At 34.9% G+C, this 13,501-nt stretch overlaps 1 pseudogene; it reads left to right on the top strand.

Moving 5' to 3' along the window:
* The first annotated feature begins 11,255 nt into the window (after window positions 1-11,255).
* On the top strand, window positions 11,256-11,745 carry LOC125164625 (28S ribosomal protein S11, mitochondrial-like; annotated as a pseudogene).
* The last annotated feature ends 1,756 nt before the right edge of the window (window positions 11,746-13,501 follow it).

Below are 13,501 nucleotides of genomic sequence, written 5' to 3'. Positions count from 1 at the left end.
CTTTAAAGTGACCCAGAATGTACACACCTAAGTTCTACTCCCTTACCATTGACTTTTTGCATACATGTTCACATCTAACTGGAACAAGAGAGAGAGGCCAAATAACCATTTTACCAATGAAGAAAGTTGATCTTCCTCTTAGAGCAATAAGGCAAAGCCAATATCTGAAAGACCCTCCTTCAACAATCAATGTAAGCATAAAATAATATTATTATTGTGTTGCGGGGATAAAGGACATGAAGGAAATTGCCAAAGGCTAAGGAGAAGAGGAACAGAAATTAAACAATGAACAGAGATCAAAACTGTGAGCTGTGAGCACATATATTGGTCCTTCTGGGAGGATATAAACCTTTGGCCTACCTATCATAAATTTTTAGGATGAAGCCAGAATGTGACAGGAGTAGACCAAAGTCAGTAGTGATCTTTGGCTTATGGAAAGAGCTACTCTTGAATGAGGGAGAATATCTGAAGAAAAACACCATGAATTAAAGCATTTAAATACTCCCCAGAAAAGAACAAATATGAACTTCCATTCAAATATCCCGAAATGTGTCAGAAAAGGAGTGGCTTGAGAGTTGGCAGAAACACTAGATAAAAGATTTAGACCCCCGAGTACTTCAGAACTCACACTTAGGAAATAGAGAATAGAAAATGGTTGCATACACACATAAAATATGTAAATATGTAAAATATAAGATGGAGTCACAAAATGAACCAAGAAGATGCTGTGAAAAAGAGCAGAAAGATCTGAAAAAAGAACCAAAAATAATTTAGAAATGAAGAGACAATTCTTACAGTTACAAAAGTGGCTCAGAAAATGAAACAACAAAATAATAACAGTAATATGTGTATAAGAATGAGGCAGGTTTCTGTATAGAGATTGGGAGTGACTCTGGGCCATACTTCATTTTATGGGATCTCAGGCAATTTTCATGTGGGCCCAGGATATCACATATTGTTTTATGAAGAGTTTTCTGTGTCTACGCTTCTCATTCAAGGAGGTGAAACAAATTCCTTCTTAATAAGGCATTTTCTCCTAAAACAACCGACGTAGACAATTTTTACATTCTTACCCAAGAAATAGTTTTTTGATCTTTAGAACTCCATCTCCATTTCAGAGGAAAGTTATTTGCTTTTCATTTGCATAACTAAAAAGCTCAGTTTAGATGGTTTTCACAGAACAAAAGAGAATTCTACCTAAAGAAATATGGCATTGAAATTTCTGACACTTGAGAGTTAGAAATCACTCTCGTTTTTATAGGTCATTTTCACTCTCCTCACTCTCAAGTTTATGTCCACTAAGGTTTGAAAAAATCATAGGGCCAGAAGCCACCAGGACACTCCACAAACCTTGGTTTGAAGCACTGGCCGCATGACTTTAGTGGTTCCTTACTTTCAGTCGCATGAAAACTGGTAAACCAGAAAACCCATATTTTAACTGGGATCTTTTCCCCTCCATATCCTATATGGTATAATTATGAAACTGACCAAAGGGGGCAAGTCAGGGATTTATTGTTTTAAGGGAACAGTTGAAATAGGATTCCTTCTGCAGAATTTAGTAAATGCACTCAGAACTTATCATTAGTGATTCAGTTGGGCAACTTATCACCTTAAAATTACCCCTAAATAGTCTAATAGAGATCATTGATCTTTCTATAACTCTTTGTATTTACAGCATGCCAAAATTGTTTTTTGTCATTTTTCTTATTTAATCCTCATGAATCTCTCTGCTACAGGGTTTATTATCACCTTTAATTTACAGATGAGAAAACTGAGACTCAGTACATAGATAATAAATTTTAGAACCATGACCTGAGTCTTTTCCTTCTCTCTATAAAATCTGTGTTAGTTACATTTATGCATTGCTTTCTTCTTACATATAGCAGCAGTGTTTATATTTTCTGAAGAATTGTAATTCATAGTTCATATAGTGACTCTCACTTGTCCAGAATCAATAAAAGTTTATAGATAATGGATAGTTACATATAGGATGTCAGGAAACATGGTGGTTTGTGTAAATCTATATAGTTAACCAGCTATGTGACATTAAGCCAAACATATAATTTCATTGGGGTCCAGGTTGCTTATATGCATTTGAAGACTTTTCAATTTGTTTTTGAATAGATAATTGATTACTATTCTTCTGGTTAAAAAAAAGTGACACATGTATTTTATTTCTAAAATATATGTCCTTTTTCAGTTCACAACAAGTTGTCTCAGTATCAGCACATATGTGTGTGTGTATATATATATTTATGTCAGCTTGTACCAATTTCTGTCTTAGTTCATTCAAGCTGCTATAACATAAGTACCGTATACTGGGTGACTTAAACAAGCATTTATTTCTCATAGTTCTGGAAGCCAGAGAACACAAGATAAAGGGTGATTCAGTCTCTGGTGAGAGATTTCTTCATGGTTTATAGAATGGCCATCTTCTCACTGTGTCCTCATATGATGGAAGGAGTAAAGGAGCTCTTTGGGGTCTCTTTTATCAGGGCAGTAACCCCATTCATGAGGACTTAATCCTCATAACCTAACCACCTCCCTAAGGGCACACCTCCTATTACCATTACATTGAGGGTTAAGGTTTAAACACATACATTTTGGGGAGACAGAAACATCCAGCCCTTACAAAGGACTTTTCTATGTCTTTCAATAGATGACAAATAATAGTTCTCCCTGTTAAACAAGTTCTAGATATTTATATATTTTATCTCAAAAATATATCTTTGTGGTTTTTCAGTTCAAAATTGTCTCAGTGTTGCCTTAAAATAAAAAAGTTATATCAGTCTGTAAAAGTCACATTACATCCCTCTATCTAATTTTGCCAACTGTTAAAATAAGGGTATTGTACCATATTCTTTAGAAATTCTGTAAGTCTTGATATTCCTATTTGGACCAAATGGGGTCTAGCTGTTTTACAGAAGCTATCTTTAAAATATATCACCATTAAAGTATAAACGGAGTATTTTAAGATGCCCAATTAACAAAAAGTTTACAAAATGAAACTTAAAATTAAATATTAAGTGTTTTTAAGTTGAAACTCACATTTTTTTAGACTTAACAAAAACATAATTTGTTTTTTTTTTAATAGAACTGGTTATTTTAAAGAAAAAGAAGCCTATACATAGGCTGTTTCTGAGTGAAAGTTTTGTGATAAAATGGCCACAGATCTCATTTTGTGAATTTCTTCATCTCTGCAGCAATGTCAGTTGCTTCCATGCGACTTCATTATTTTCCTCATCTTCCCCAATGAATCATATTAATATTAACACCTGATTATCATACATTGAAGATCTATGAAGAAAACGGGTGATAGTTTGACAGTAATATTTATTTAATGTAGAATAAAACATTCTTTAATGACTTCCCAGAAGTCCAAGATGAGATTTTCTTCAGTTTATTTGCATCCATGCTCCAAATGCTGTTTCTGATTTGGTGAGAAGTTTCACATGTGAAATTTCAGCTGAGCACAGTATGATACTACTGCAAACATCTTTGACTTTGGCATTGAAAAATTCAGTCCAGTTTTCAGTGTTCTAAAAGGGCATTCCTGTGACTCTGGAATGTGCCATGCAACTTTCTTCAGAGAAATGGATAGGTATCTATTAATTAGACATTATTATTAATGCCATCTTCAGCTGCATACTAAAGGGCAGAGTATAGAACTGAGGGCAGGACTGATGACTTTGATGATATATGGAGAGCTTTCATAAATTACTTAAAGAAAATTCTCACTTCTTACCATATTGCATACAATAATTAACAGATAATGAATAAGAGAAAACATACATGGATTCGATTTATTTCTTACTTCCTTGTTGTTTGTTATTTTTTCACAGTGGTGGGAAATCTCTGTAAGGTTGCAGAAGGTTAGCGAATCACATAATTTAAAAAGTGTCATGACCTTTCTTTATGTCTATCTGAAAACCTCCTCCCCAGAATTCCTAGAACCACATAGGTGTATTCCCTAATTCTTTTTATTATATAACTATGCCCTGTTGTGCCAGGACAGAGTTTTCCAAAGTATTTTCTATGATATCCTAACTCAGAACAACAAAAAGGCTCTGAGTTCAAATAAGTTTGAGGAAAAATGTTTAGGTCCAGGTAAACATTTCTTATTCTAGAACATCTAAGTGTCTTTAAAATATAGCAAGGCGTACTGAGTTTACAACAAGGATATTTCACAAACCTAGGTAATCATATTACACTATTTGTATTAGAGGATCAAGTGGGCCTGCTTTTCTTGGAACACACGTTGGGTGTCCTATGTTAAGTGACTCATACAACAGAAATGTGCCACACTTCTTAACCTGAAAAGAACTTTCAGAGAATGGATATATTTAAAAGAAGCTTATAGGTATGATCATGCTGGTATATCATGTGCATTGTTTCTGTTCTAAAGATCAACTAAGAATATAAAACCTTTGTTGATAACAACAGACAAAACAGTGTTAATGTAGATGGAATTAGTGACTACTCCTTCAGACGCTAACACCAATCTGATAAACTAAGTTTGCTAATTGTAAAGGTGCTGTCAGGGACTGGTTAATGAAATCTACTGCACCTAATTTTTCATTCTCATATGCATCATAAAGTATTTGACCAATCCAGTGAAAGCATGATGGAGGTTGGTCTGCATGTGAATAAATAATTAGGTTAAATTAATATACATAAATAATACACCAAATAAATAATTGATTGCCTTTAATAGTCATATAAGAAATAGGTTGCCAAATTTACATATTTAGAAGATTGCTTTAGTGAAAAGATAATAATGGTTTGGGATTAACAATTCAAATATTATGCTTGCCCATTGGCAGATGAAGAATATTGAAAATAGACCCCTTTCTTTGCATTTTTTTCTCTATATTCTTGTAATAATGCCATCTCTGGAAAAAATTGCATATACGTGTGTATGTGTGTGTGTGTGTGTGTGTGTGTGTGTGTATGTATATACATATATACATATGTTGGAAATTTTAAGGCATTCATGTTCCCTTAAAAGGGTACCAAAGAAAGGTTGAGTGTCCTTCAGGAGAAAGAATATATACAGGATATAAAATTTTTATTTACTTCAAAGATACCAGATGCTTTTCTCTAACCTAGTATGTGCATTCTTAGGTCACCTGCTCTCTTACATGCATTATTCACAAGGTGCACTTCAGTACTTTTGTTTTCAAGGCCCTTAAAATACAATGAAATACAATGGAAAAAAAAAAAGCAGAAGACTTACTTTTTAAAGTAACCCATAATTTATATACAATCATTTATATTATTTTAAGGCAGATTTTATTTATGAAAAAACTTTTTCATCACTGAACTTGAGTTTACATGTTAGGTCTCTTTTGCTCAGACATGCTGTCTGAATAATTTCTCACTGGGTCAAGACTCAGTGAGAGGAGTGTTAAGTTCTTCCTAGCACAGCGTCTGACACACGGTTCACCTTCATCAACTTGGCTGTTAATGCAATTGTCCACTCACCTTCCCCTTGGCCCAGTTTTCTTTTGCCTATATGCAGCGTTGAAGGGAAAAGAAATTACAAAAAACCTAGGGTGGCCTTTTCTTGTCTCCATCCCTCAGCTTTAAAGTTTGAAGATTTTTATTGTCATTTAAAAGATTTGCACTTCTATCTTATTTCACTAAAACTTAAAAAAAAAAAACCAAGATTTAACTCATTGTTGGAAATACTTGTAAAACTTGAGATGCATGAAGTTTGGGCTTCTTTCTTTTGCACATTTTGCATCTGTACCTAACTCCGAATTACTGTTACAAGCAACAGCATAGAAAAGGGAAGGAAGGACACTGGAGACCTTGAGATTTGGGCTATGCTTTTCTCCTGCTGAGCAACCCACATGACTCACAGAATTCCACTGATATTTGCATCTGCTGAGTGATGGAAAGTATCTAAGGTCCAGTTTCTTCAAATTCCAGTTCTTAAATTTGATGATATAATCCCTCTAAAACCCAGTTAGCCCTTTCCAGAGAAAACTTTAACATTCCACATCCTGTTTTCCCTCTGTTGGCTACTTTTAAGGAAAGTGACTAATATCAATAGATTATTCAAATTTAACATTAATATTATTAAAAAAAATAATACTTAATCTTAATGACAGTTTAACCAGTAAGGGATTCCTAGTTAATAGCAATCATAGTGTGGCTAATCTGATGAAAGATTGGTGAAACAAAAGTATCTAAGTTTTAAGTAAATATCAGCAAATTGTAGTTTATTTTATTGGTTAAACAGCACCGAGCCTAAATGGCGAAGTGTAATAACTTAATCTTAAAGGGTGCACACCTCTCATTTTTAGTTTCCTTGCATAGAAAAGACTTAGGGTCAGGATTGCCAATGGAAATTTACAAAAACAAACAGCTGTTTCTCTGCAAAGTTACTCTTACACATTCTCTGCCAGAAAGCTACAGTGTAGGGATAACAAAGACATATTATGCTGGTTTCTTTTTGTTTCATGGAATGTGTATGTATATTCTGAGAATAGAAAACTCGCACACGGCACGTAACCTTTTCAACTTTCCACAGATTAAAAAACACACTGCATTGCTTTATTGCATTTTCCTACAACAAGGGACATATCTCAGCAGAAAAGGGCAAACCAGGAAATTTACTCATGAAAACCAATTTATATAAGCATATGAATAGTATAACTATTCCCCTAGTATGTCTGGTATTCATCTTTAGAACTCTCGGGGACACATGAATAATCCTTGGTGCAACTTCGATTTAGCCTGTGTTTAAATATAGAAAGCAAATGAGGTTGTTTCTGGGTTTATTATTATTATTATTTTCTTTCTGGTATCAAGTCAACCAGTGTGATGGCCTGTGAACTCTTTCAGCATTCTCTCTGCAAAATCAGAGTGTGACAAGGTGTCAGCATTGACAGATCAGTAGTGGAGATTGAGCAGACCTGAATTAATAAAGGTCAAAATTGTCAACAGGAAGAGTGTCCAGTGGCATGTGAGGACTTGCTCCTAAACAGCATTTAAAGAGCAAAAAGTGATTCCAGAACAGAACCCAAGGCACCTAGACCAGCCAGAAATTTTCTGAGAATCTTCTCTAAAATAAACACCTACTCTAAAATGATTTTCAAATGCACCCCTCACCATTTCTTTTCTCTTTTTCCAAATGCTCAAAAACATCTCAGGTCCTAAAGTGACCCAAGGTGTTAGAAGGAAGAAAATAGCCATTTGGGAGTAGAACACTGTCCCTGGGTCCGTGTGTAAGAGGGATAGGTTCTCCCACTGCCCTATAAGAGGGATAGGTTCTCCCACTGCCCCATAAGAGGGATAGGTTTTCTCACTGCCCCACCCTCTACTCTGCCTAGATCTTTTTTTTTTTCCTTTTCTCACAGCTTATGATGTTTTCACAGCAATTTGTAGAATCAAAGTGCTTTTCCCCTGTACTGCATAATTTGATCATTGATTCTATTCTGCCAGTGCCATTATCTTTTCATTTTGTGTCAGTTCCATCTCTTAAGCAAACTATCTAAGAAACTCATAGGGGATATCTTGTATTTCTCTTATATCCTCTAGAGTGTTAGCAGACTCCACATTAGGTACTTAGTAGATAGGGGATAATTTTACTTTAGTTGAGGAGGAAAGAAGTTTAAATTGGTTAATATTTTTAGGGAAAATTTAACATTTTTCTCAGTCCTTCAAATGTATTCTTTAAAATTGCAAGTGTCAGTGTTGTTTCAAAATAAATAAAATTATTTGGTACTTATACAAGAATAATGAAACTATGTGACCTAAGACTTTCTATAAGATGTGGATTTCTCTATAAAGTTTTATTTTTTTTCTAATTAGGGCTATGTATGCCAGCTTTCCTATTTCTTGATGTTTTATTCAAAGCACTGATTTAGATTCTGTTATAATGGGAAATTTATCTCTGTTTCCAAACTCTATCACTTTAGGTTTATGGGTTTTCTTAGTGTGTGTGTGTGTGTGTGTGTGTGTGTGTGTGTGTGTGTATGCACGTGTGTATGCTTGTGTCTGTGTGTCTGTGTTGCCCTTCTGGCAAATACTTCATGATACCCAAACAAGTTCTAAATTGATTGAATGAAAAATAAAATGACTTTATGGTCATTTAACTTTCTTCTGGGAAGAGTGCTCCTACACCCACATTTTAACCTTCCTCCTTCATTCTGTCCTTGAAAAATTCAACTGAAAGTAACCAAATTCCTTCAGCCCTCCCAAATTTCATTTTTTCACCTATAAATTACTATTAATCAGTGTTTTTTTTTCAGTAAGAAATAGTTTATTTGGGAAGTCTAAGATAGCAAACACATTGTTTTCATTCTCTACTAGAGAAAAATACACGAATTAGCTGAAAACATAGATGGAAATATGTTCTGTATATATTTACCAGATTGATTTAGTCCATGGTCTTTTCCAACTTTCTTTTTTTGCCTCAAGACTTTTAGTCCCATGTGACAACATCCTGGTAAAAGTCAGGCAGTCTCCTCTCACTGCCATTTGGAAAGGATAATTATTTTATAAGACAGAACATTTTAACGATGCCATCTCAGTGACTAAGTAATATTGAATTCCAAAAGCTTCTGTATGATTTTCTTCCTTCTTTCTTAGCACATTAAGGTCTCAGGGGGATGCAAATGTTAAAACACGGTATCTCCCCTAGCTTCTCTTTTAAGCTTTTATCTTATAGGTAATTATTATTTAAAGTTAAATGGGTTAAGTACTTTTTCAAAATGGCATAAGTTGTAGTTTCACTCATGAGGCTTTTTTTCAAAGTTTCTTATAGTTGAGTCAGATAGTATTATTAGTAGCCAATTATGATTTGATCTGGTTTCAAAAAGGAAAACTAGTAAGCAATTGAACTTTATTGTTTGTGAAATCCCAAACACTCTCAGATGCCCCAATTATTCTATATTACAGAATAGGCAATTTTCTATACCATAAAAAGCTAATGCTGCTCACCATAATATAGTGAAAAATGAAGGATTTAAACTGAGGAATGACATTGAGAGTTATCTACAACAAGCTCTTTTTTTTAAAATAATATTGTTTTTCTGATTAAAAAGTAGTAGATTTTAATGAAGAAAATACTGAAAAACTTATAAAAAATACCTATAATCCTATCAATGTTGAAATTTGTAAAATATTTCTAGCTTTTTAATTTTCACATAGACATGTGTATTTATACTTGTTTGTATTTGTGTGTATGTGTGTGTAAGATATTGGATTGCATTTTTGAAGACCACAGATTACAGATGCATATTTTGAACCCTATTTTTATATTTAAAATATCTTATGCATTTCTATATGTCATCAGATATTTTATTATAAAAAATACATTTTACATGGTTGTGTAATGTTTGGAATTTTATTTTATTTTTAAATTTTTTTAAACTTTATTTTATCTTTGAGAGAGTGCAAGCAGGATATGGGCAGAGAGAGGGAAACAGAGGATATGAAGCAGCCTCTGAGCTAACAGCAGCGAGCCCAATGTGGGGCTTAAAATCATGAATCATGAGATCATGACCTGAGTTGAAGTCATGGACACTCAACCAACTGAGATACCCAAGTGCCCCTGTAATTTTATTTTTTAAATGACATATTTTAATACTTTTATCTTTTGTCTATTTTGCTATTGCATATAATGTTTGAACATTTTTCCTATAAAATTATGTCTTTCTATATAGCTTTGCTCTTTTCCACCTTAGATTCCTTTATTATAGGTGAAATTACTAAGGCTAAGGTCTAAGTCATGTACATTGTTATGGTTTTGATAGATTTTGACCTATCATATACTAGGAAGGTTGATTCAAATCACACTGCCCCACTGATTTATGATCCGATCTCACTGTTTATATTCATGCTTATTTTGTTATGATTTATTAATGTTTATATTTTACATGCCACTTATATTTATGTTATAAATTGTTGTACCCATTTTTCTCTTGAGGTATTTATTTCCTGTTAAGGTAGTGTACTATTATTAAGTATTTTATGAGTATTTTTCTCATATTCTAATTTTGTTTCAGTTAACTTGCCAGATTAAAAAAAAAAGTTTATTTTATAATATCAGTGAGTTATTAGTATAAAGACTTCTTTAATTTTTTTTTCAGAGTCAGTTCTACCTATTTTGGTTGGATGCAAGCTGTGCATATTTTTGTTTTTGCGGTATGTATAGACAGAAAGAGATAGCTTTATAGATACAGAATGTCTTCATGTCTCCTTCTTTCCAGTACTTCTGCCTTTGTTTATTGCTTGTCTCTTTTTCTGCCCTCATTACGACAGTTTCAGAAGAAAGCAAAATAGAGCAGAAACTGAGAAAAATATGTTAATTTAACATATTATGGTAGCCTCATCTTATAATAGACATATTCCCTATAAAATTGAATTGTATTTATTTCAAATCTCAGAAACAAATAATCTCAAGGTACCCTCTTTTATGGTCCTTATCTAATGAAAGAGGAAACAAATTACTTTTAATATTAAAAATGGTACTTCTCAATTTTCTTAATCCAAAATACAATTATGATATTAGAAGTAAAAGATATAGGGGTACCGGGGTGGCTCAGTCAGTTAAGCATCTGACTTCAGCGCAGGTCATGTACTCACAGTTTGTGGGTTCGAGCCCCACCTCAGGCTCTGTGCTGACAGCTCAGAGCCTGGAGCATGTTTCAGATTCTGTGTATCCCTGTCTCTGCCCCTCCCCTACTAGTTCTCTGTATCTGTCTCTCAAAAAATAAAATAAAAACGTTAAAAAAAAAAGAAGTAAAATGTATATAATAATCTTTGAAAATGGTATCTTCTTTCATTAAGAAGTGTTACTAGTATGAGCAAGGATATAAAAACAGTAAGAAAGATTGTCCTAAAGAGGTTCACAGTGAAAAAAAATCGAGAAATATACACAGTTAAAATATAGAATGAAATTAACACTAGTAATATAAAATGTAAAATAGTGGAGGCACTGGGACGGCTCACTTGCTTAAGCCTCTGATTCTTGGTTTTTGGTCAGGTCATTGAGTTCAAGCCCAAGTCCCAGCTCTGTGCTGACAGCACGGAGCCTGCTTGGGATTCTCTCTCTCCCTCTCTGTCTCTCTCTGCCCCTCCTCCCCTCTCTCTTTCTCTCTCTCTCGAAACTAAATTAAAACCTTAAAAAATAAATTAAATAAATAGTGATATAGGACAGGTTCTGATGGAGGTCAATTCAAGCCATGCAGGTGGTAGGAAGGACGGGCTCTTTGCCCTTGTGGTCATGGGCTTGGCTACCAATGCCCAGAGTTGTGGCCAGGGTGCCCACCTCCATCATCCACACAGGCACCCAGCAGCTACAAGATGCAGTGGCCAAGCAGGAGGTTGAGGACAAAGGCGGTGGCTCAGGCTTCGAAGAGCAGCAACTTTAGTCCCCCATTTCCAGGACAGGAATGTTCTCTAACGTGGGCATGAAAGAAATTCGAGGAGATCCCCATTGCATACATCAAAGCATCCTATAAAAACATGAAGATCCAGGTGGTCTTTGCCATGTGCCAGTCCCTTGCTGGCACTTCCTGAGGCGCAGAGAGGTCCCAGAATGCCAGGAAAGTTGCGAGCATTGCTGCACAAACAGGGCTAAGTGCTGCGAGAAAGCTGAGGGAAGGGTGTGATCCATACCTCAGTGGTGGTAAAAGGCCCCATGGGGGGCCTGGAAGTGATCACATTCATAGACAATACCCCGCATCCCATACAATGGGCTGTCACCCCAGAAAAGCTGTGAGCCTATGACTGAAAGGAAGTCTTCCCCTGAACTTGACCTCAAGTCCCATCTCTGGCTGGACTTCTTGAAAACATATTGCTGTAAGAGCTCTCTCCTGAGAAGGGCTTGCTGGAGACCTTGCAGTGAGTGAGGGGTGAGCTTTACCCCTTTACTGGTGGCCTTGCTTGTTCCTTCAGCTGGAGCCCAATATCCAGTGTGACTCAAGGGGAGCCACAGGGCAGCTGTGGCCCAGACGTCAGCAGTAAATGCTGCCTCTGCTCAGCAAAAATAAAAATATCGCTACCATCTGTGGAAAAAAAAAGTAATAATAAAATAGTGATACAGCATTAATATATAATTAAATATTCTATTACTTACTCTTCAATTTGCCAAGAGATATAGAGTATTCAGTGTTATCAGTTCTAAACCAACCTTTGGAATGAACCAAATCTTTCAACAGATAAGACATACAAAAGATATAATAAAATTAGGATTGAATATTATTAGTACATTTATTTTCGCTTTTCTTTCTCTCTCCCCTTTCTATTACTATGATCATTCAGTATTATACTGACATGGATTCTAATTATTTAGTTGTAAGAGTCTGAAAAATTTCCTGCTTTTTCTTTTGGTAAATAAGGAAACTGAGATATTGTATACATGAGTTGCTTAAAATCACATTGTAAGTTAGTAGAAGACATGTTATTATTATTATTCTTTACTGATTATTGGGGGGGGGGAATGACTCTTCAAGAGAGAGCTCAATTAGTTCTCCAGTTTCCAGCAGATATATCACTTTTACAACAACTTGAATATAGTTTTCTTGTACATGTAATTAATATAATTAACTGTATATATACTTCTTTATATATGTAATTAACATGATTAATATACTAACAACAGTGTACATAATTGACAAATTAGCTTACCCATTCATTTAATAAATATTTATTAGACACAAGCTATGTGCCAGATTTTGTGATTTATTAAAAAAATTAGTCAACATGAAGGCACACAGGCATTTAGACACTCAATTCGATCTAATTCTTTTATTTCTGGAAGTTTCCACATGTGTTAAAGTTCTCCAGAGAAACAGAGTAGGAGATATTTATGATATTTATTATGATGCATAGGTTCACATGATTTCTGAGGTTGACAAGTCCAAAGGTCTGCAGTCAGGAGGCTGGTGGCCTAGAAGAGCCTATGGGTATAGCTCCAGTCTGAGTCTGAAGAGCTGAGAGCCAGGGGAGCTGATGGTGTAGTTTTAGTCCAAAGGCCAGTAGTCTCGAGGTCTAGGAAGAGCTAAAGTTTCACTACATCTACAAAGGTAGGAAAAACTTACGTCCCAGCTTGAAGGCAGTAAGGGAGGAGAAATTTCTTCTTACTCCTGGGAATGTCAACCTTTTTGTTTTATTTAGGCCCTCAACTAATTGGATGGGCCCAACCCACATTAGAGAAGACAAACTGCTTTACTCAATCCATTGAGTTAAATGTTGAAGTCCTCTTAAAACACCCTCAGAGACACAACCAAAATAATGTTTTAACAAAGGTCTGGTCACCTTGTGGCTTGGTCAAGTTCAGACATAAAATTAACCATCATACCATTTTCCTCAGCAGGAGTTAAATGGTGCAGTCTTGTGAAGAGAAATATTACCACTAATATCCTTTGAAACACTAAACTTGGTCCTTTTGATTACCAGATTACTTTAATAATTGGTTAAAAAATTACTGTTAGAAGTAGGGCAGTGATTGACAACAGAACAATCAACTAATGATTGATATGGG

This window comes from Prionailurus viverrinus, chromosome A1 (genome assembly GCF_022837055.1).
Source record: "Prionailurus viverrinus isolate Anna chromosome A1, UM_Priviv_1.0, whole genome shotgun sequence".
NCBI classification, from domain to species: Eukaryota; Metazoa; Chordata; class Mammalia; order Carnivora; family Felidae; genus Prionailurus; species Prionailurus viverrinus.
Note: the sequence above shows the minus strand (reverse complement) of the source record. Positions and strands in the feature narration are given on the sequence as shown.